The sequence below is a fragment of the Hippopotamus amphibius genome, chromosome 9, assembly GCF_030028045.1.
Source record: "Hippopotamus amphibius kiboko isolate mHipAmp2 chromosome 9, mHipAmp2.hap2, whole genome shotgun sequence".
Lineage (NCBI taxonomy): Eukaryota > Metazoa > Chordata > Mammalia > Artiodactyla > Hippopotamidae > Hippopotamus > Hippopotamus amphibius.
Genome location: NC_080194.1, coordinates 94,650,314 through 94,674,376, shown reverse-complemented (window position 1 = coordinate 94,674,376; position 24,063 = coordinate 94,650,314).

The following is a 24,063-nucleotide window of genomic DNA, read 5'->3' as shown; positions in this document are numbered from 1 at the left end:
CTGCAGAGCAAGTTGGTTTCTGCTGCTGTGTCAGAGATTGTGTTTATGCTAAGCCTTCTCCCAGTTGTGTGGATGAGTATTTGGTTGGTCAAAAAGTAAGCCACAACTGAAAAGAGAACTACCATATGATTCAGCAATCCCACTCCTGGGCATATATTCAGACAAAACCGTAATTCAAAAAGATATATACACCCCTGTGTTCATAGTAGTGCTATTGACAATAGCCAAGACATGGAAACAACCCAAATATTCATTGGCAGATGAATGGATAAAGAGGATGTGGTACAGATACACAATGGAATACTACTCAGCCATAAAAAAGAACAAAATAATGCCATTTGCAGCAACATAGGTGCAACTAGAGATTATCATACTAAGTGAAGTCAGAAAGAGACTTACCATATGATATTACCTATATGTGGAATCTAAAATATGACACAAATGAACCTATCTATGAACTAGAAATAGAATCAGGGACATCGAGAATAGACCGGTGGTTGCCAAGGGGGAGGACGGTAGGAGAGGGTTGGATTGGGAGTTTAGGATTAGCAGATGCAAACTGTTAAATACAGGAAACATAAATAACAAGGTCCTACTGTATAGCACAGGGAACTATGTTCAGTACCCTGTGACAAATTATAATGGAAGAGCATATGAAAAAGAATGTACATATGTGTATAACTGAGTCACTTTGCTGTGCAGCAAAAATTAACACCACATTGTAAATCAACTATACTTCAATAAAAAAATTAATTAAAAAAGTAAGCTACAAAATGAGAAAAATTAGGATAGAAAGTTTTTCATAAAGCAAATTACATTTAATTTCCTTTAATCATTTTATGTTCTTGCTACCTTTTATATTTTATGTAACTTTGTTAGTGGTGAATCATAATTTATTTGTTATTGCTTTATTTGGTGATATAAAGAATTGATATTTCTTTTTAAAAAATTTTTTTACTGACCCATGAAACCCAAAACCTTTCAGTGGTTCATGAAACCCCAAATCCTGGGAATCATTGGCTTCCTATTAATACTGAATTCTGTAGATATAAGTACTTTTCTAAGTGTCACTGCTTTCAACAAGGTGCTGGAGGCTATGCTTAACAAAACTTCTATTCATCTTCCTTTATCTCCCTTGATTTTTCTCATGGAGCTGCTAAACCAGATGGAGAAACTTGGGCCTCTTTTCTCCACTCTCACCCACATGGGATTATAGATAGGGACTTAAACGTGATTCTCAGCACTGTCCAACCACTGGTCATAAAAGAGAAAATAAAGGAATACAGAAGCCCCTTTAGCATTTGAGCCACGACAAGGAAATGTCAGTGGATAGAGAAGAGTCCAAAGTGTCTGTGAACCACAAAGTGTCTGATTCCAGCAAAGGACTCTTTTTTTTTTTTTTTTAAAGAGAGATTTTTCAAAATTAATTAATTAATTAATTTATTTATTTATTGGCTGTGTTGGGTCTTTGTTGCTGTATGCGGGCTTTCTCTAGTTGTGGTGAGCAGGGGCTACTCCTCGTTGTGGTGCACGGACTTCTCAGTGCAGTGGCTTCTGTTGTTGAGGAGCCTGGGCTCTAGAGTGCAGGCTCAGTAGTTGGGGCGCAGAGGCTTAGTTGCTCTGTGGCATGTGGGATCTTCCCAGACCAGGGATTAAACCCATATCCCCTGCACTGGCAGGCAGATTCTTAACCACTGCGACACCAGGGAAGTCTCCCAGCAAAGGATTCTTGGTGCCAGCACCTTCCATGGAAATCCTCCCTCCCACTGTGAAAAGAGAGAGCTATTTAATAGTCAAGACCATCTTAAAGCCAAGGACAACCAATTAGTAACGACACCTCCCTGAAATTTCAACACCTTTCCCTCAAACACACCCTTTTTAATCAAAAGAACAGCCTTCCACATCTCTCTCCTAACAGATCCTGGCCTCCATCTACCCACATTAATCACTCCAAGATGGCCTGAGAACTTATTTAATGTCACTGACTAATCACTTTATTAAATGTCATTGCACCTGATTGTGAAGACTTGTTTTGTTTCTCACCCCTGCCCACCTCCTCTGGTCACCTCTTCTCATGAAAGGTAGAATTAGAGACCCTGCTGTGCACCATTTCTCTGCATCCCCATCAATCTCTCTCATTTTGAAATGGGACGCATTTCTGCAAAAGTGCCAAATTGTCATGGAAGTCCTCAGGAAGCAGGTACATTCAGCCCTTACCTCCTGTTGCTTCTCCCACTTACCTTGGCAGAGGCTGGAAATATGGAAACTGAGCTATTGGCAGGCTGACATTTTGGGAAAGCATCCAGTTTTGTGGTCTCTGTTAGGAGAGCAGTGTATTCAGTTACAGCCTGGGAGAGCAATCAGAAGTTAGCTATTTTTCACAATTACCAGCACCAAAACCCACCATGATTGTCTATCATTTGTCTCATCAAGGTAAATTTCTCTGTCTGACATCCAGAGCACCCCACGATACAGTCTTGTGCAGGAACCATGTCTGTTATGTCTCTAGAAGGACCTCAGACCAAGCCAGGCCCCTTGTGATTTTTCCTTTGCACCAAAGGTCTTCATTAGTGCTATATCCTTGCCTTCCTTGTCCCTCCATACACACTGGCCAGTCCTCTTCAGACTTAATCATTCATTTATTTAACCTCAAACTGATTTCTTAGGCTTTTCCAGGTGCCAAGCATTGGGGACTGGTAACACAGAAGGTAAGGCATGTAAGATCTTATAGGTAAAGGCTGACATGTAAACAAAGAAGCCAGTGAGTTTCCCAGGTGAACAGGGCGGCATGAAGAATGGGATGGCCAGGTCTATTCCAGGGTGTAGGAGGAGAAGGTTTCATAGCAGAGGTGGCTCTTGAGGTGGATTCTGGGAGGGGAGTGGCTGTCCTCCAGGTGGCTGGGCGGGGGTTAAATTGTACATCTCTGGGAGCTGTGCCTGGGATGGGGCTGGGTTGGGAGTTCCACAGGGAGTACCTTCCATGCTGTCCCAGGGCCAGTCTGTGTAATGTGAGCGTGAGTGTAATGTGTGTTTCCTAACCTAACGTTTAGGAGCCTCAGTGCTTGTATCCAAGGCCGTATGTGAGGCAATGAGGCTTATTTAACATTCACTATGGGAAAAATAAGAGAAAATTAAAAGAGCAATTTTAGGAGGGAATAATTGTTTTCCATACACCATAATTACAATTGCTTGTAAATGCTGCTATCATAAACGAATCTGCCTTTTAGAATTCTCTTAAATTCTCTTGGTAACGAACAGGCACCCAAGTAAAGAGACTAATGTCTCCTTATAGAGAAGCTGGGGTTACACTGACCCCTGGTGTCTGCCTTGAGTAGAGGCCTCTAATTGTTGGCACAGAACTAGATCTTAGGCTTCTTCATCTTCACAAAGACCCAAGAACCCTTTAGGACCAGAAGTGAATCTTAGAATCTCAGCCTCCCTAGGTCTTCTGAGGTCATTTTCTACTATTTGTCTTCAATTCTGTTTCCCCTCTTATGCTCCCTTGCTCTACAAAAGCTACCCTTTAGAATCCGAATGTCATTTTGGATGCCTCCTTTCCTTCCTCACCGTTCTCAAGTCTCCAAGCCAAGAGCTGCTCAGTCACTGAGGCCTATAGATCGTACCGCCTACATAAACGCTCCAATCCGCCTGCTGCTTGGAACCAGGACACGGTCACCCTGCTTGGTTTGTAAGCAACAGCTTCCCCACTGGCTTCCCTGCTCGAGACTTCTGTCACCAGGGATACCCTACTTTTAGCTCACTAAAAGCCTCAACTAACCTTTGATGTGCTAGAAGGATTGCTGTTAATTGCTTCTGGTAAATAACTGCATGAACTTAGGTATGTCACTTGGTCAATCTCGTCCATCATCTTATAAAATGAGGATTTGGGGGCAAGAAGAGTGTTTTTCTATCTTTTTACTCTGAGGACTTACACTATTAGCTCCCTCGGCACCCTGCCCTTTTCCCTTGTTTCAAAAAAATTTCTTCTACCAAAATAAACTCTTTGATTAAAGAAAAGTTTATTTGTTATCCATCTTTTTTTCCATCCAACAAATACATATTTATCTGCTATTGGACGTCTGGTAAGCAGAAGATCACCGAAGTTGCTGTAAAGAGTTAATGTAATTCCAGGCAAAGATAAAATAAAAAATAAAAAACGCTGATATTTTACCTAGACTGTGCATCCTTATCACGAGTAAATCTAGCATTTCTGTTAGTCATCTTGAAATACTGAGAGTAGCACACAGCCTTATATTATAGCTGTCATAGATCCTATGATATAAAGGGATCTATTGAAATAAATAACCACAAAGGTTGCACTAGCTCTGAGATTCTAGGTTCTCAATCTCTTACCTCTGAAATCCCCTTTAGCATCCCCTCCAGTGAACACAGCCCATTCCTCTATAATGGTACCTGGTCCATAAGTAAATATTCCATCTCCAATACCAGCTCTCAATAATTAAAGTTGGGAGGAGTTGCTACCTGCAAATTGAGCGTATACATGGAGAGAACTTAGAACAAATTAATTTCACATACATTTAATGATTTCTTATTTAATACATGGTAATTAAATATTTTTGGTAGCATACAAAGAACCTAATTAATACTACTTTTTATATTGCCAAATCATATTTCTAATTTCTTCTTTGTTAGTCCTTTAATATCTAAAAATTGTCATTTTCCTTTGATGCTGTGCCCCACACATCTTCCTTTTCATCCTCATCATCATCTTCTCATCACCATCACCACTACCATGATACATGTACAGACAACCTCAGGTGAAGGCCTGTGCTCTCCAACCAAGCAGATCTCTGTACATGCTATAACTCCTACTTCCCCACGGGGCCAATCTGGCTCATTAAAGGGTCAGGTCCCAGCAATCCCACTCCTGGGCATATACCCTGAAAAAACCATAATCCCAAAAGAAACATGTACCACAGTGTTCACTGCAGCACTATTTACAATAGCCAGGACATGGAAGCAACATAAATGCCCATCAACAGATGAATGGATAAAGAAGATGTGGCACATATATACAATGGAATATTACTCAGCCATAAGAAGGAATGAAATTGAGTTATTTGTAGAGAGGTGGATGGACCTAGAGTCTGTCATACAGAGCGAAGTAAATCAGGAAAAGAAAAAGAGATACTGTATGCTAACTCATATATATGGAATCTAAAAAAATTGTGCTGATGAACCCAGTGATAGGGGAAGAATAAAGATGCAGATGTAGAGAACGGACTTGAGGACACGGGGTGGGGGGTGAAGGGGAAGCTGGGACGAAGTGAGAGAGTAGCACTGACATATATACACTACCAGATGTAAAATAGATGGCTAGTGGGAAGCTGCTGCATAACACAGGGAGATCAACTCAATGATGGGTGATGACTTAGAAGGCTGGGATAGGGAAGGTGGAAGGGAGTCACGGGAGGGAGGAGATATGGGGATGTATGTATAAATACATCTGATTCACTTTGTTGTACAGCAAAAACTGGCACAACAGTGTAAAGCAATTATATTCCAATAAACAGCTTTTAAAAAAAAAGGGTCAGGCTATCCAAATTCTGCCTAGGCAACCTTACTGCTTTTGGGTACATATATGTATCCCAAACACAATGTATGATCCTTGATGGGATCATAAATGGTGGCAGGGGTGAGGGTGGGGAACAGCTATAAAGTAAATTTAAGAACAGTTGGGCAGTTTTGAATATGGATATATACTAGATAAAATTATTGTATTGATATTAAAATTCCTAATGGTATTGTAGCTCTATAGGGGAACAGCCTTATTCTTAAAAGAAGTACTGAAATAGTCAGAGTAAACTGGTGTGATGTCTGCTACTTACTTTCAAATGTTATTTTTTAAAAAAAAAAGAGAAAAAGGAAGGAAAGAAAGAAAATGTGTGTGTGTGTGTGTGTGTGTGTGTGCGTGTTGTCTCTGTGTGTGTGTCTATATACATTATATGCAGAGAGATAGAAAAAGTGTGGCAAAATGTTAGCAGTTGGTGAATCTGGGTGAAGGATCTATAGATGGTCACTATACTAGTTTCTGGACTTTTCTGTAGGTTTGAAATTTTGAAAACACATATTGGGAAAAAAAATCTTTTTGAATCCCTTGGATACTACTACAGTTGTAATTTCGTAGCTTTTTTCCCCTTAAAACCCCAATTCCTTCTGCTGTTTTAATCTCAGGAGGCAACTCTCTCCTTGTATTCAGCCAGGATGGGCTGGGTTATGCTGCAATGACAATCTGAAGACTGTAACTTAAACCATCAAAGATTTCCCCCTCACTTGTGCTACGTGGTCATTTCAGATCGTTGGGAGATTAAAGCCATCTTTGGGAACATCTCATATACTCATTCTCACAACATAAAAGCCCTGTCTCTGAAGTGGACTTTTCCCCTTTATTCTCAAAGGAAAAGGTTTCTTTCCTCTTACTTAAAGATAACTGCTTTCTGTGAACTCTGGACCTGTGTCTCCTCTGAAATTTCTCACTGGTTCCTCCATCTCTGCCAACTTCAGTCTTTTTCTCTCCATGTGCTACAGTTTCCATATCTCAGAAAGCCCTGTTTTGATCCTATCATACCTTCTAATTTCCCCTCTTCCTTTTTCCTGGTAAACTTTTCAAGCTTATGTTCTTTGCAGGTGTCGTCACTTCCTGATGTACCAATCCTGGTTTTCATTACAAGCAGGCATTTGCTCTCAAATTAGACTGAAATGGCTTCGTGCAGAACAAATAGACTTTTTAGCCCTCTGCTCCATCATTCTCGATTCCCTCTTTCCTGATATTCTTTCCTATTTTGATCTTTGTATATCAGATTTTTGAGGTTCTGCTCCCATTCTCTGGGACTGCTTCTTATCTGTCTTGTATAATGTTTCATTTTTTATCCTGCCTTCCTAAATGTGAGGATTCTCTGGGGACCTTTTTAGCCCTTCTCCCTTTGTCCCTCTTACCCCTTCCTCCAAAAGCTTGTTGACTGTTGCCTCCAGTGCATCTCTCTTGTGTACACGTCCAGCCCTGATCTCAGTGCTGCCATTTCCAGCTCATTATCCCAATTGTTTATATGATATGATTTTCCCCATTGGAGTGACTTTCCCATTACCTCAAACTGACACATTCTAACTTAAAGTCACCACATTTCCTCTTTCCAAAGGCTTAATTTCCCCCTACCTCCCAGGCACCATTTTTCTTCCAGTTTCCCAGCCTCGTGGACTCTTGGCAGGATTCTTTGACGTTTTCTTCTTCTGCAATTCTCATTTTTATTTCTAATACTCTCAACCCCATCATTTCCCCTCAGATCTGCCCTCTTCTCTTTGTTCTTGCAGATGTAGCCTCATTAATGGAGTGGAGACCATAGAGAGTCTCTGATTGAGGCTTTCTACTTGTTCTTGATTTCCCCCAAGCTACCCCTTGATCTGTTACCAAGCAAAACTTCTTCTATCATGATGGTCCCTGGTATGAACCGACTAAAGAGTCAATTTGACAGAGGCATAAAATCCAGATGCCTCAGCTCAGAATATAATTTGGTTTCATCCAACATATTTTTCTGTCACTGACTCTGCTTCAACAGCCTTCTAGCCAAGCCCTTCCAGATCCACTCCAGCCTCTCCATCTGCAAATGCTTTAAATCTTCTATTTGACTCTTCCCTCTCCTTACTCCTCTCCTCTGTTTGTTCCCACTTTTCATTATTTTTCTCTATTTTTTCTACCACTTCCTCCTCTCTCCTTCATTCATTTTCCTCCTTCTCTTTTATTCTCCTGTCTGCTTTTCCAAATCTTAGACTTTTTTAGAAGATGTAATTCACTTCCCATATCTTCCATGAAAGCATCTCTCACTGCTTGAGTTACACTCAATTTTTCCTACTCCCGCAGTGACCAGAGTTAGTTGCAGTTTGCTGGTTAATTATTTATTGTATGTTATTCTTTTCTTTCCAACTAACTCATTAACTCTTTGATATTCTACATAGAAATCACCACAGTGCTGGGCACATGGCTGTAGTCAGTAGATACTTAGGATTTGATTGATTGATTTCTCTGAGGTCTAATGGAAAGCATTAATTACGTTTTTTTTCTGCTGATTATTAGCTAGTTGAGTGTCTGTGCACACGTTATTAATTCCCTAAGTTTCAATTTTCTCATCTGTAAAGTGGGTGTAATAAAGTTCATAGAGTTGGTGTGAGAACACAATGGGATCATTTCTTTGAAGCCCTCAGTACAGGTCTTGGAACATAATGACTTGCTTGATGAAAGTTAACAATTATTCTGTGGAAAGGTGATCAGTGTATTTCAGGAACCCTTCAGCTATAGCATGGGGATCACTGACTGGCATGTTTTCAGCTTCAAAACCACAGAGGTCTTTCCCTGGCCAAGCTAAACCAGAGGATGTAGCCAATTCAAGTAATTTGGCCCTAAACTCTACTTTCATTCGAATAATTCTGAGAAGTAAAGGGATAAGATAAACCCTGACAGGTCCTTTTCAGCATCTCTAAGAACCTTACAGAGAGTTGGAACAAGAGGTTATTTACCATTTATATTTGTAAGTGGGACCTTTCTGCCCGAGTCTTCCCCATCTATCTCCTGTAGTTTCTGTGTTCCCAGAGTGGTTGCACTGTGTGTGTGTGTGTGTGTGTGTGTGTGTGTGTGTGTGCGCGTGTGCACGTGCACACAAGCATCTGTTTTGTTTCCTTTATGACCTGAGCTGCTTCTACCAGGCTCCAGAGGCATTGGTATAAAGCATCACTTTTAGGAACTGGTGGAATATATTTAGCACATATGTAAATCCATCTCCTGGCACAAAGGGCCACATACATAGAGGTATCACATTAATGCTGTTTATCACCAAGTGCGGGGTTTGGATTTAGAGGAAAGGCGGCCTCCATACAAATTATTTCAGCTTTACTATATCTCTGGGGGGAAAAAAAAACAGTGGCCATTTCCTTCATCACAAAGCACTGGCACAAAGCCCCAGCCAGTCCATTTTATCAGTGAGCAAACTGAAGTCTAATGAGATCAAACTACACATACATAAGCCTCGTTTGTAGGGGCTCTGGTTTGGAGAGGGCCCAGAGAGGGCTATGGACAATGTCTTGCACGCATGTTGAACTGGAAAGTGATCTTTGGCATCAGAAAGAAAGACCTAGTTCAAATCCTAACTCCACTGGTGGGTAAACTTCAGCAAATTGTTCATTTTTCCTAAATCATGGTTTTCTTTTCTGTTCAGTAAAGATGGTGGTACCTTTCAGGATAATTCAATTATTCATCCACTTTATTTATGCTTATTGAAGACATGTTATGCACCAGGCTCTGGTATTATAAGAATGAAATGATATTACAGGTGTGAGTATCTGACCAAATGCTGAACTTCTGGTGAAAACTCAGTAAAAGTTCTTTCTCCTCCTCTCAAGCCTCAGGGCTTCAACTGACCTTTCTCTAGGGAAGAATTCATCCCCACCCCCATCTGATAATGAGTCAGATCTGGAGTATTTGCAGACTGACTTCAATCTCTGTCTCCTCCATGCTTCCCTTCAGCCCACAGAACTTTCCCTCGGGGCTCTTGGAACTAGAATACCCCACTCACTGTGACAGATGATCTTGGAGGGGAGAGAAATCTGACACTCCTGGCCCTAAGTGACAGCACATGGATATTCAAAATGATCTTGCTCAGACTAGATAAAGGCAACTTGTCAAAAGGGGACCAGTCGCTTTAGCAGCAGCTCATGGGAAGTCTGACAAGAGAACACTTCTACCCTTTCTAGGGCCAAGCGGCGGCTCTCCTCAAGGGTGAGGAAGATGCCAGGGTTGCAAGGAGATAGAAAGCCTGGGAAACAGATCAAGGAGAAGGCAGGATCCCCTGAGAGTGAGAATGACTCGGGCAGTGTAATCAAAGATTTCATCCTCTTGAGGGCTCCCTCCCACCTTACCCTTTGCTCTGAGTCCTTCTCCACTGTGGCTCAAAGATGATCTTCTTCCCCACCAACAGCATCCACATCTGACTCTTGTTAGTACCCTGCTTCTCTTTCCATCGTGGCCTGAGCCACGGCAATGAGTACAGGGAAATATAACAACGTAATCCTCTTCACACCATTCAGTCCCCAAAGGTCCTTACTCAGAATTCTCCATTTATCTGGTCATTAGATCTAATTAAATTCCTCCAACTTAGAGCACTGATGAGTGGCACTACTTTCTCTCACCAATTAAAAGAGAGGAGATTAAAGAATGCCCTCGACACTTTGTCCTTGTGAGGGTGGTGGCAGGGGAAGAGGCAGGGGAGGAACACAGAAGACTGTCCTTTATCTCTGAAGACGGTGCTGATGTAATGTGAGTTCCTGCCAAAAAAATGTACTCTTTGTGTGGCTTAGTGAGCTATGGCCATGAATGTGCATTAAGGAGTCTGTTGTCCCTTACAGAAATATCTACCTCTTTCTAAAGATTGTTTGAACAGCTTAAACAAAGGACATCACATAATAAATAGAAATCAAAGAGGGAAACCAAGATTGAAGAAGGGTGTTATCAAACATATTAATCCAAAGCATTAATTGACATATTTATTTCAATTAACACAAAATCTAATTGGAGCTTCCTGGTAGCTAAGGCAAAAAAGGAAACATGGCAAATTACCATAGCTCTCATCATTTAAAAGAGGGACGTGCACTTCCCCACTATCCCCTATCCTTAGGGCATAAAAAAAGTCCTGGCTCTAAATTCTGAAAGGAAATCCTCACATAGGGCTTCTTTCAGAAGACATTGGATGACAGACAGTGTTGAAAACAGTCTCACATCTGACAGGTGAGGTTCTGAGTGTCCAGGGCTTGGGAATGGTGTTTTCTTCTTTGAAGGACTGAGTTGGCCATATAGGGCTCCAATAGTGACCTTAGCTTTATTATTTAGCACAGTATTCTATTAGAAGATATCATGTCATCTCACGGGTTTCGGCAGGAGCGGGGGGTGGTGGGGCGGAAGCTACTGATTACTATCACGTCTGACTCCCCAGCAAGGTCCTTCTGAAAAAAGTACCCCAACTCTTTGCCCCTATAAAATCAGACCTGCCTTCTGTGCCCAACCCCACTGATACGTTTTCTCATTAAGATTGTCATCAGACATCCATGTTATTAGGATGTTGATTTTACAAGAAATATATTTTAAAACCTTAAAAAAAAAAAAAGAGTATAACATCTGAAAAAAAAAAAAAAAAAAAAAAAAAAGATTGTCATCAGACAGAAACAGGGGTTCAGCACTTTGAGGAGCAGAGGTCGGGTTCCAGACCCACCCCTTGTAGACCAGTGTAATCATCTGTGTCCCTTCATCACAGCATTATTGACCCAGAGTGGGCTTCTCTGCCTCTTCTCCTGACTTTCCAGAGTGCTATTTGGGAAGGACGTGCATGGAAATCTCTTTCGAGCCCTCTCTCGTATTCAAAGTAGAATTGACTCTGGTGTGGTTGAAAGGATTGGAAGGCAGTGGGGCATGGCGGCAGAAGGATGAATAAAGTGATCTCAGTCTCAGTAACCCTGAGATTCACTCCCTGCCATGAAAAAATAGGGGAGCTGGGCTTCCACTCAAGCACAGGTCCACAGGGAAGCACGTTTCTGCCAAAGAGATACCTTAGCGCATGACTTCCTCTGTTCTCATCCCAGACTCCTTCAAAGGAGACTCCAAAAGAGAGCTTTGGGTTCAAGGTCAAGCTCATACCCTGTGTATCCCACCGCATCCTGAGCACTCACAGATCTTCCTCTGGCTCTCTGCATCCCCAGACCCACTCAAAGGAACTATCTTTAAGATGCTTCCAGATAAGAGCTCCCCCTTTGCCCTTGACTCAACAAAGGACTCCCTTCTGGAGAATTGCCCTTTTTTCTCTTCTCCGGTTTCTAGCTCCAACATCGGCCACCCCCTGGCTCCTGACTTGGCCTCTTACCCTAGGATCCTGCATATCTCCCTGCACTTTGGACTAGCTCCCTGCTCCTCTTTGTGTGATCACCAGATACTGCTTCTACAGCCCTTGAACCTGCCTCCTGGCTGCCCAGCCAAACCTGAAGCCTAGTGGGTTCTCATCTTACTGACCAAACCCCGCTGAGGCCAAGCCTGATGCGCCAGAGCAGGGCATGAAAGTCCAGGGCTCTTTTCATGCCCTTGGCGGCTACCACCTGCTCACGATCACTGAGACCAGGGAGGAAGCAAAACAGGATGAAACTGTGGGGAACAGGGGATATTTGTGAAACCTGCCCTGTTAGTTCAAGTGCCCTCTCCATTTCCAGCCAAAGTCCCCTGAAACTTCTTGTGTTAGTCCCTTGAATGCAGTTGTTTCTTCTCACTGTGATTTCAGTGGAGGATTTGAAAGCCCTTTGTGGAGATAGATGAGAAGGGAGCAGCTGTTAGTCACAGTCCCAGGGACCGTTGGCCCTGACAGCCACTCTTCCTGTGTCCTTCAGATTCTCCCGTGTCCTTTAGTCTTTGTTACTAAGCTGGGGCTTAGGGGCTTATTTTGTGTGTGAGCTTTTAATAAGACTGCTATGTCGAGTGTTCTCAGCATATGAGAACATGGGCCTGCGGTGCCCCCTTGAGGTCAGCTCCCTCTCCCTCTGGCCCTGCCCCCCTTCTCCCCACTCCCTTCTTCCTTCCCCCTCCCTGGCCTTTCTCCTTGCCTTCCCCAGGCTCAAACTTGTGCAGAGAAGGCTTCCAGGCCAGTTGTAGTAGGAGCCTCATTTCCAAAGGGGGCGCTCTGAGATCAGGAAAAAGGCCTTTGGGGACCCTGAACATGTGTCTGCGAGGACTGCACACTGGTACCTATGGCTGGACATTTAAAAAATGACTTTTATGAAATCTTTGCCTTGATATGCTATCAATTTTTCCAGATGCCTTTTCAATATCTGTCTACAGAACTGTATGAAATTATAGTAAGTCCTACAGCTGGCGGGATGACGATATGGCAGCTGGAGACAGACATCTCTGGCTCTGAAGAAATGAGGTAGATTCTCCTGGTAGCAGGTCCACTCTGGGGGGGCTGCCGAACTACAGGTCTCCTGAATGCAGGCCTCTGGGGCCACTGGAATGAGGAGCCACGGGCAGCCGTTGCCCGGTCTGTCTCTCCCTTCCTCTCCACTTCTCTCTAGGTCTGTGCCTCCCAGGCAGGGGAAACAGAGCCAGACTTCTGGCTTTGGGGCAGTGCAGGATGAGAGGCTGGCCTGGGCTTGCCTCCCTCGGCTAGACCCAGGGTCTTCAAGGTGGGGGAGGAGAGAATGAGGGTCTCTCTAAGCCCTCCTGGACTGGAGAAGGGAGAAAGTTGTTATAGCAGGCTAAGCAAACACTTCCACGGGGCTTCCGACCGTTCACCTCTCTCCCTCTGTTGCCTTTCGGGCGTGCAGAGCACCATGAGAAACTACGGAGAGACCACAGATGCTATGTACCAAGCATATGGGGTAGGGTGTCACTGAGCTCCCGGGCAAGAGTTGCTTAGAAAGGTGAATAGCGCCTCGCCCGCTGGAGTGAGTGAGTGGATAGGCATCGGGAATCAACCCAAAGCTTCCCCTCCCGTGGGTCTTTGTTTCCCCATCTGGGATGACCCAGGCTTTGAAGAAGACCGACTAGGAGACAGCCTTGGAGGGCCTGGAAGTATCCACCAACCCTCGCCTCGGATCTGGCCGAGGCCTCGGACGACCGGGGACCTCACAGCAGCGTCCAGGATCGGAGGCGCAAGGTTGCGCCTCTGGCGGCCACGCTAGCTGCTCAGGGAGCCCAAGAGAAGGATGGTCCTAAGCACATGTTACAACGTGTTACAACAACCCGCGTGCTGCAGTTTAACAGCGCTTGTCATCTTGTCCGTTTTGTCCACCTGCCAAGCCAGTTTCCACTGAGCACTCCGGAGTGGGAGGCGGCCGAGCTCCCATCGGCGCTGATAACAGACGGCTATGCGTGGAGCGCAGGAAGTTAAGAGGCTTTTCTTTGCTGTTGTGGGGAGACCTCTGGCTCAAGGCAGTGCTCTCCCAGGGCAGCGGAGATAGTGTCAATTACAAACTGGTCCTTCAAGCCTCGGCTGCGTGGCAGTGGGGTCTGCCTGCTGATGGGTGGGCACGCGTCCAGAGAGGAGCCTGGTGCACAGGGCAGGTGGGCGTGGCTCCCAGTCGGCCTGCTTCTTCCCTTTCCCGGCAACTCACTGTAAAGTACTGTAATCTGTCAAGATGACTTCACCCTCGAGGACCATTGTGTCCTCTGAGGTGGTCCTATATAAGGTGAGAAGGTGAGTGCCCCCCCCCCACCATGTTAGTATGTCAGTCCCAACACCAATCCCTTGGACCCCCTACCCCAGAGATCCCAGTCCTTTCTCGGTTCACAGCATCTTTTTTTTTTTTTTTTTTAATTTAATTTAATTTAATTTAATTTTTTTTGGGGGGTACATCAGGTTCAATCATCTGTTTTTATACACATATCCCCGTATTCCCTCCCTCCCCTGACTCCGCCCCCACCCTCCCCCGAGTCCCCCCCACCCTCCCTGTCCCAGTCCTCCAAGGCGTCTTCCATCCTCGAGCTAAACTCCCTTCCTTATACAACAACTTCCCACTGGCTATCTATTTTACAGTTGGTAGTATATATATGTCTGTGCTACTCTCTCGCTTCGTCTCAGCTTCCCCTTCACCCCCCCGCCCCCTCCCATACCTCGTGTTCTCCAGTCCATTCTCTGTATCTGCATCCTTATTCTTGTCACTGAGTTCATCAGTACCATTTTTAGATTCCGTATATGTGAGTTAGCATACAATATTTGTCCTTCTCTTTCTGACTTACTTCACTCTCACAGCATCTTTGGTCTTGGTAGTTTTTATGGTACCTGGAGGCCAAAAGAACTAACAGTTCCATTTTTTAAGTAGCTAGGGTCAAACAATGTAATACGTATTAATGTCCTAAGAATAATAGCTATTTGAAAAGATATAAATGAAAGAGGAAAACATTTTTTATTTCATTCTTAAATAATCATAATTATTTATTAATGGGGTATGTACCTGTTGAGCACTGCACAACTTCTCAAACCTTGGACACTGCTGCCTTTACTTTTTGTTCTACATTGATTTTTGTGTAGTACTTGCTTTTTATCACAGCAACCACAGAAAACCTGCCTTCATAAAGATATGACCCAATTGAAAGGAAATCGTGAGATCCAATGTCAAAACTATAAACTTCCTTGAGTTAGTTATTTGCTCAGCATCCGGCAGGAGCTGAGTATCTCTGTGTTACTCTCCAAAAATTGATATCCTGTGTGAGTTCACTGTTCACTGTGTGACCCAGGACATCTTGGTGCACAGTTTGGAAACTGTTGGCCCAACTCTATAAATTTATTGCATCTCCTCATGTTGGAGGAAGCGGATGGGCTAAAAGTTGGGATGAAGGCAGAGAATGGGGAGAGAAAAATTGCTGAGAAAAATTGTCTTAACTTTCTCAAGACACATCCTCAGATTATGCTCATTCTATAAGGAGGCATATCGAGGAAAAATCGAGAGGCTGGGATCTTTCCTGGGAATGTTAAAGACATATTGTGCTAAGGAGGAATGGGTACCTCTATGAGCTGAGGGCTGGGTCCATAAGATTATACCTGGTACCACCGGTTACTTCTGCACCTATTGCTAGGCCAGTTATTCCTTCCTTCCTTCCACTCTCCACTTCTAACACTCTCCCTCCCTCCCTCCCTTCCTCCTTGCTTTCCACAGATGAATATTATCCTCTCCCAAGTGAGCATACCCCAGTGATAAAAAGCCGGACCCAGGAGCCAGACTATCCATCATCTACTACTCTGTGTTACTTTGGGTAACATCTGACCTCTGTGCTTCATATTCTACTTCTGTAAAGTGGGTTTAGTAGAATGATGTACTTTATCAGTTTGTTATGAGATTGAAATGCCCTGATGGAGATTAGATCAGTGTCTGCTATGATGACAGCTCAGCAAACAGCTGTGACAAGATAGACTTCATCTCTACTTCTCCCTGGCTTACAGTCCAGGGCAAAAGATAGATATAAAGCCCTGTTTGCCCAAACAATTAGTTGATTACAATTCTGATGTGTGGTACAGAGAAATGCAGTAGTCCATGTGAGCAGGCCACATGGGGATTTCACTTCGGGGTGTGTGTGTGTGTGTGTGTGTGTGTTTGGGGGGTAAGTATCTCAGAATTCTTCCCAGAGTAAATGACATTTCAGTTGTGACTCAAAAGATGTATAGGAGCGAGTTAGGCCAAGCTATGGTGAAAACAAGGGTGAAAGGCTTAGGCAGAAGCAAAACCATATGACACCTTGTGGTCCTTGGTAAGGAATCTGAAGAGTAATGGGAAGCCATTGAAGGGTTTTGAGCAGGGGAATAGCATGACTTTGTCTTATAAAAGATCACTCTGGCTGCTGGGTGGAGAGTAGACTCCAGTGAACAAGAGGGAGAACAGAAAGACCAGCTAGAAGCCTACCTGGAAATTCTTTGGGAGAGATAGGAGGTGGCCCTGCCTATGGGGGCAACAGAGCAGCGGACAGATTTGAGAGATAATTAGGAGGCAGAATGGATACGAGGGCTTGATTGTGGGAAGAGAGGAGAAACCAGGCAAAAGCCCAGGAGTCTTCCCAGAAAGGTTGGTGGGAGGAAGATGGGATGTGAAGACAGGGCCAGGGAGTCCTGGGAGGGACGGTGCCCATAAAAGACTCCTGGGAGGGTCTAAAGGAGCCGGATCTCCCAGGTCTCCAAACCACTCCCTGCAAATACTTCTTAGATCATTGAAATAAAACAGGATTTCTGTGTTTCTCTTCTCAGATGTCCCGACAACGATCGCAGATCTTCACTTTATTTTGTACGAAGGCCAGCCCTGGGATGGAAAATGAAAACCTCCATTCCACAAAGAACCCACTGTGGCTTTCAAGTTCTTAATCAGCCTAAGACGTGTGCGGAGTCGTTCAGAACAAAGTTTATTGTTATGCTGCCCATGCACAGGCCTGTCCAGATTTGCTGTCAGTTTCTTTCTCCCTCTTGATGGAGTCATCTTTCTTTCTTGTATTTAAGGAAAAAATGTTTTTGATATTAATTAAGTTACATGGCAATTTCCTCCCCCTAATTAAAGTGGAACCTTCTCACAGGACACTTTGAAGTGCGGCTCTGTGGATATAAGAAACTTTTCATCCTCCGCCAGGGCTCTGTAGTGTCTCTTCATATTGTTCACTTCAGTCGGAATAAAACTCTTTCTGATAATGAAGGGAAGAGCGCTTTCACTTTTCCCAGTGACCACACGGCTAAGCCCGCCTGGAGTGGGACGTGGGGGAGCTGTGGCTGCAGGCAGGGTGTGGCACTGGAGGCCACAGCTCAGGTGCATCTGGGAAGAGGTTGGTCGGGTGGCAGGGCTGGAAGCAGGGTGAGGGAGGCAGCAGTCGGGATGGGAGAGGTGCTGGGAGACACATCTCTTGGGACGATGGGGAGAGGGGCAGCAACCCGCTCCTAGGAGATAACAAATCCATCAACGACTTTTCACCATGAGCTTTGATATCCTTAATGAAAGGCATAGTGGTTGGATCGTGGGTTCTTCTGTTCTAATTTCCAGGGGACAGTTCCTGTGCTTCGTTTGGGCTCAGAGGACCCCCTGAAATTCCCAGAGATGGAACAATAACCAAAGACGTAAGGAGAGAGGGAGAGAAGAAAGTAAGAATGTACAGTGCTCGTAGCAGCAGCGGAGAAAGAAAATCAGGAAAGAAAGGAGGAATCAGTCCCTCTCCCTGAAAAAACTCCCTTGGCCCGGGAGACAGTTTTGACTTTCAAACCCTGCTGGTTCCTCTGATTTACTTTTTCCCTCCCTCCAAGACTTTCTCTTTCAAACCCCTCTTAATGCCACGGAGGTGGGGAAAGGAAAGGAAGGCATCTTGTCCCCTTCCTGCCCAGAAATCAATTTCTCATGAAAACACCCCAGGGAGGAAGCAGAGGCCACTGGTTTTTATCTGCAAATCTGACTGCTGGTGTTTTCCCTATAGGTATCGACAGCCAGGAAAACATATCACAGACTGAACTAGAAAGAGCCCTGGTATGTCCACCTCCTTCCCACCAAGATGCCACCAGCCCAGAGTGTCAGACACTTTAATTGGATTATTGCTGTTTCTCTAGCTGTCTCAAGGTGTCTCTCAAATTGCTCCAAAGCCTCAGACAAAGGCAAATGGAAGAGGCATAGAAGGAGGTGGAGAAGGATGCAAGTTCCCTTCTCCTAGCCCCTTCTTCATCAGTCGCCTCCTCCTTCAGGCCAAGGAGGCAGAGCAGGTCCCCAACAAGAGGCCTCAGCTTCCTGCCTGGTCTGCAAATTCCTGAGGACATGGGTGCTAAAACTGGGGAGGAGACAGGGACAGGAAGGGCAGGGTGGCATAGCAGAGTTGGGAAGGTAGCAGAGTTTTTCTTGATGTCCTGCAGCTTAATTCAGTAACTTTAACTCAGCTCCATACATGGGATGTGATGACTCCTCCTGGACATCAGGCATCAGGCTGGGTGGTGGGAAGGAGTCCCTGGATGCCAGAAGGTCCCAGCCTTGTGGGTGGTGGTGCCCAAACGTACTAGAACAAACCACATGCTCCGGGAGCATCAGGAAGGCAGACTTGATTCCAGCTTGGGGAGGGCTGATAAAAGCCTCAGTGACATGCCATTTCAGCTCCCTGTGTGACATTTGGGAGGGTGAAAAGATGGCAAGAGGAATGTTCCAGACAGAGAGGCAGCAGGTGGAAGGTGCTGATGGGGGCCATCTCTGGTGTAGCAGCGTGTTTGGGGTACTTTAACCTGGAAGGTATTATGGGGGCCCCAGTGGAGCTGAGGAGAGGGACAGAGAGGCCCTGCAGAGAGGCTGCAGCAGCAGAGTAAGACCTGGTCTACCAGGCTGAGGAGCCAGCTTTTCTTTGTCATCTTTTTTTTTTTTTTTCCTTTTTAAATTAATTAACTTATTTTCATTTTATTTAGTTTTAGTTTTTTAAAATTTTTGACGGTGTCGGGTCTTAGTTGCGACATGTGGGCTCTTTCATTGCAGTGCATGGGTGTCTCTCTAGTTGTGGTGTGCAGGCTCTTTGTGGTGGCATGTGGGTTTTCTCTTCTCTAGTTGTGGTGCACAGGCTCCAGGGCATGTGGGCTCTGTGGTTTGTGGCACGCAGGCTCTCTAGTTGAGGTGCGAGGGCTCCGTAGTTGTGGCACGAGGGCATGTGGGATCTTAAGTTCCCTGATCAAGGATCGAAGCCATGTACCCTGCATTGCAGGACAGATTCTTTACCACTGGACCACCAGGGAAGTCCCATCTTTTTTGTGTCTTTTTTGTGTTGTGAGGCATCAGGGAAGACTTACAAGATGTGGCGTGATGGGATTAGAATGATATTTCAGAGAAACAATTCCATTTCCTTTTGGCACATGCTCCCTAAACCTGTATCCCTACCATGAGGCTTGCCATCAAAAAAGCTAGAAACACTTAAACACACTACAACGTGTGACTTAGGAGAAATCCAGAGCCATGGCATGAACTTCTTTACCTCCTGCACCTGGCCCTGTGGACAATTTCAGCAAAGCTCCAAGAAGCAGGGCATGGACAACAGAATGGCTTTCCCCAAGGATCCTTGATCAAGCACCGTCCCATCCCAGCCATGCTGACATTCAGTTCGTGGGTATCATAATAACCCGACCAAATATACAAATGCCAAGGGAGCCTGCATGTAAAGGGTGATGTGGACAAGAGAGGGATGTGGTTAATTGGGAAGGCTTCCCAAAACTGTGGCCTTCTGATTGAGATATCATAGGCGAAGGATTTGGCAGGAAGTAAAAGGGGGAGGCAGTCCAGGAAGAAGAATCATCAGAGCTGAGGATGGCAGGTGTGACCGGTGGCGGGGAGAACCGGTGTTGGGAGGGCGGAGCGGTGGGTAGGTGGTAACAGGACTTGAAGTTTGAGGTGCCATATTCCCTGGGGTATGAATTCTGGGTGATGGGGGACCCTAGAGTGGTTTGTCAATAATAGGCCACGTCAACCCATTCTTCAGAGCCCTTCCTCCCCCACCTCCGCCTAGAGTGCAGGCAGCCTCCCTTAATTTTGTTGCCTTGAGACACAGCCTTGCGGACGGATGAGATAGACCCCCGACTGATGGATCCAGACTAGTCATTGCATCCCCCTGAGATTGGCAAGGGCAGGAAAGGTGCTCTGACCGGGGCAGGTGGCCCTGCCGAGCTGAGTGATGGACATGATATATTAATTCTGCAGTCAGGCCCAAGAGCTGTGTGACAACCTGTGCTCTGTATATTTTGGCAATGAACCTATGCTGACCAGCTGGGGTTCAGAGTTGGGCTTCAGATGAGCTCTGAACAATCGGGAACTTCCTTCCGCAGCATGGCTTCATGGAAAGTACTTTCTTTGATGAAAGCAGCAGATTCCAGTTGCTTGAATATCTACGTAAGAGATCTAGCTTAACAACAATTTTGTGCTTTACTAGTAAAGAAAAAGCCATTCACATTCCATTTAATGTTCACAGAATTCCTTGAAGATTTCAGGGTAGGTATGATTATACCCATTTTACAGATGAAGAAACTAAAGCTTAGAGAGGTTAAATAATTTCCCTGAAATCCCACAGCTGCTAATTGCAGAGCAAAGGTAATCCCTGGCCTTCTGAGGCTGAATCAAATATATTTTCTGCCACAGATACAGTCCTGATGACTACCAATCCCGCCTCATCCAGATGCGGGGCAGTTTGTGGATACTAGCAGCCAACATCTGATTTTTATTGCAGGGTTTCCTAAGGGCTGGGTCTTTAGCACTGATGAAAGCCAGATTCCAGCCGTCAGCCGTAGGAGAAACCTGCAGGCGTTCCAGCCAACCCAGAGACCTAGAAAGAAAACCCAAGCATTCTTAACCTTTAAAAAGATCTTAGCCTGTGGACAGATAAATTAACTCCAGGGCTCTGGGGAGATTAAACTTTATTTTATGGTTTGCTTGTTAAAAACGCATAACTCCAAATCTCACCAGAGATTGCAATTAAGATAGCACGGGGCTAAAGCTATATGAGAAGTATTATTTACTCCTGGCTCCCTGCAAAGTCCAAAACGACAATGGGCTTTTCCATTTCGTAACCTGCAGTCAATCTGAAGCCACCTGCCTTTGTACCTAAAGTGCTTTAGGACACGTGCTTCTTCTCTCCGAGCATAGCTGCTGCCACCAGTCTGTTATCCTCTGTGGTTGCCCAAAGTAACCATAAAAACCCAAGTTAAAACAAAGTTTCCAGGGTGTTAATGTTCAAGAGACACCAAGAATACTTTTTACCATCTGCTTCTCTTCTGTTCCCACCTGAGGGGCTCTTTTCCTATGTTCCCCTTTGAATGCCTGAATTGTACGAGCCCCAAATAGCTCCCTGATTTCTAGCAAAATCCAAGGAAAAGCCAGGTCACCCCGAAGCAGACTGATCTCACTAAAATATGCCCAAGAGAGAAGTATATCTTCTCAACCATTCCTGTTAGAGATCTCATGTAAGAAGGGCACACAGGTTTTCACTCCTGAAATTCTGTGAAAAGTTACTTTGTTTATGCAAAAACACCACCCAGAACTGTTTAGATGACTCTTCCTGGGATCCTTGTTGCTGCTCAAGATTAGTGGTTCATTTTTTTCTGATCCTCTGTATGGTTAGAAGAAAGACAGAAGGAACAAGAGCCTTTCTCCGACAAACTCCATCTTGGGTACCTCAGAGTGCAGTAAGTGTCTTTCTCGAATTTGTCTTTTCCATATTAAGACTCAACTGGGACCAGTTCCAGATACCATGCAAGTTACTCCACCAGGTGATTCTTATAATCAGGTAAATTTGGAGATTGGTATCGTGGAAAGAACACTGAATGGGCAGTTAGGAGAACTGGATTTTAGACCAATCTTTATTTCCCATTAGCTGATCTTCACCTAGACACAATGTCTTGCTGGTTGTTAAATTCCTCCTAGTAAAAGAAGGGGCTTCTATGATTAAATGTGTTCAGCATGATCTAATTGCCTTGTAAGCATCAACTCTGTAAAGCAGCCCCTGTAAAGGTCACACAGCTAGTCAGAGGCAGGGCCAAAATTTAATCTGAGGTCTGCTGGACTCATCAGCCCAGATTTCTAACCACTGTGTGATGCTACCTCTCTAGGTGGGCCCTCTCAGCTCTGTTCTCCAATGAGAGTTTCTTACAGGCAAAGAAAAGACTTCACACTTGAGATGAGACATAGACTTTCCACCCCAGCTCATTCCCTTTCTGTCCACTGGGTTAATCCCCCAGCCCCTGAATGCCACAAAAGCTCCAGACCAGTGCTGCGTTATTTTTCCCTTCTCTGGTGATGATCTGGAGCTGATTTGGCCAAACTTCTAAGTCTGTTGCCTAGCAAGTCCCAGCACATCTGGAGCCCTGCTGCTGTCTCAATTGCACAGCTGTCTGCAGCAAAGATGCCGTCATCAGAAAGCTGCTGCCCATGGAAATCTGGAGAACAAGCTTTATATGGGTCGGGTCTTTATACCTTTGTGTGGATTTCACTTCTCACTCACAAAGACAACGGGTGAGTTAGCAGAGTTCACACTGAGATGTGAGTGGCTTTATAACCAGCATGCAGAAGATTTTCCACAGAAAAACCTCTTCTCTCCTGGTGACAAACCTGAATTTTTGCTAAGGGGGGAAGAAAAGCTCTCTCTCCGAGAGCATTTGTATGGACCCAAGGGCTTTGAAATGGAAAAAAGCTGGAAGATTTCTCTGAGGCAAAGAGATACCACCAAATAGGGCAGGCCCCAAATTTAGGTTTTGTAGACACGCACAAAGTTTCCAAAAGCTTAAGGAGGCAGAGCCAATGTGAGGCTTTTTTTTTTCTAATGCAATAGGATAGGAGATATTGTTTTGGGGGTGGGAAAGATTGAAACCTGCAGTGAAAAGAAATGAAAAACCAAAATCTCTGTTGGAGGTATGGATAAAAACTAGAAAATAAGAAAAAAAAACCAAAGAAAAAAGAAAGCAAAATTGACCAGTCTTATTTAGCTTCCCAAGGAGAGAAGTGCTGCAGAAAAGAAAAAAGAGACAACATTCAGCCCTGTGATCTCCCATCCTATTAATCAGGTCTCCCCATCAGCGGACACTCTCCCAGACAAAGGCCACTGATGTTCAAAATGGCGACCACATGCACTGCAGGATCCTGAAGTACCTTCTGCATCAAAAAGACCAGTGAAATGGTACTCAAAATTGAACCTCAGAATCTCAAAACTGTATGGGACCTTAGAGGTCCTCTGGTCCAACCCCCTCATTTTGCAGTTGAGGAAACTGAGGCTCAGAGGTCACGAGACTGATTGATCAAAAGTGGGAACACGGTCCCAAATCTCTGCCTTCTGACTGCTGTTTCCTATTACAGCACACTGACAACCCAAGCTCTGTGGTGTTATAATAACTTGCACATAGGTTATCTCGGGAGAATAATAGGGTTAATTTTTTTTTATCGCGTTATTCATCAGTGACTTTTAATACGTTAATGACAGTAGCCATTTGATCCCTGTGTGTTTGGTTGTGTGTATTTAGTTCCATGCTGCATCCAAAATGCAGTTCTCTTTATGTGAAGGCCAAAAAGGTGAGCCGGGATGAGGATTCCTTCCCTCCCGGGGTTTTGTAAATGACCTAACTTATTAATTCTACCTCCCTCCCAGTTTAGAAACCTGGACACAACTAAAACTCTTCACATTAGCTGTCAGTGTTGTCACTTACACTCGTATCAATAATCCTGAGCTCTGACAACTTCCCTTATTTTTAGACCTAAATCCTATCTTATAATATAAATATCACACTCTAGGCAGGGCACCACAGAGCAATGATTACGCTTCCCAGGTGAGGTGAATTTCTTGGCCTCGACTCTTCAAGGCAGCCCCTGAGATGTGTTCTAATCACTCGGAGGCACTGGGGCAGAAGCTTAATACTATTAAATGGTACAGGAAAAAGAGGGCACCTGTTCCTTTGGCAGATCGCCAGGTCCTTCCCTCCAGAGAGAAACAAATGAAGGTGGGGTGTGTAGTCAGTGCAATGAGGGGGTTAGTACAGGGTACTGTCGGAGCCCCTAACAAGGGGGAAT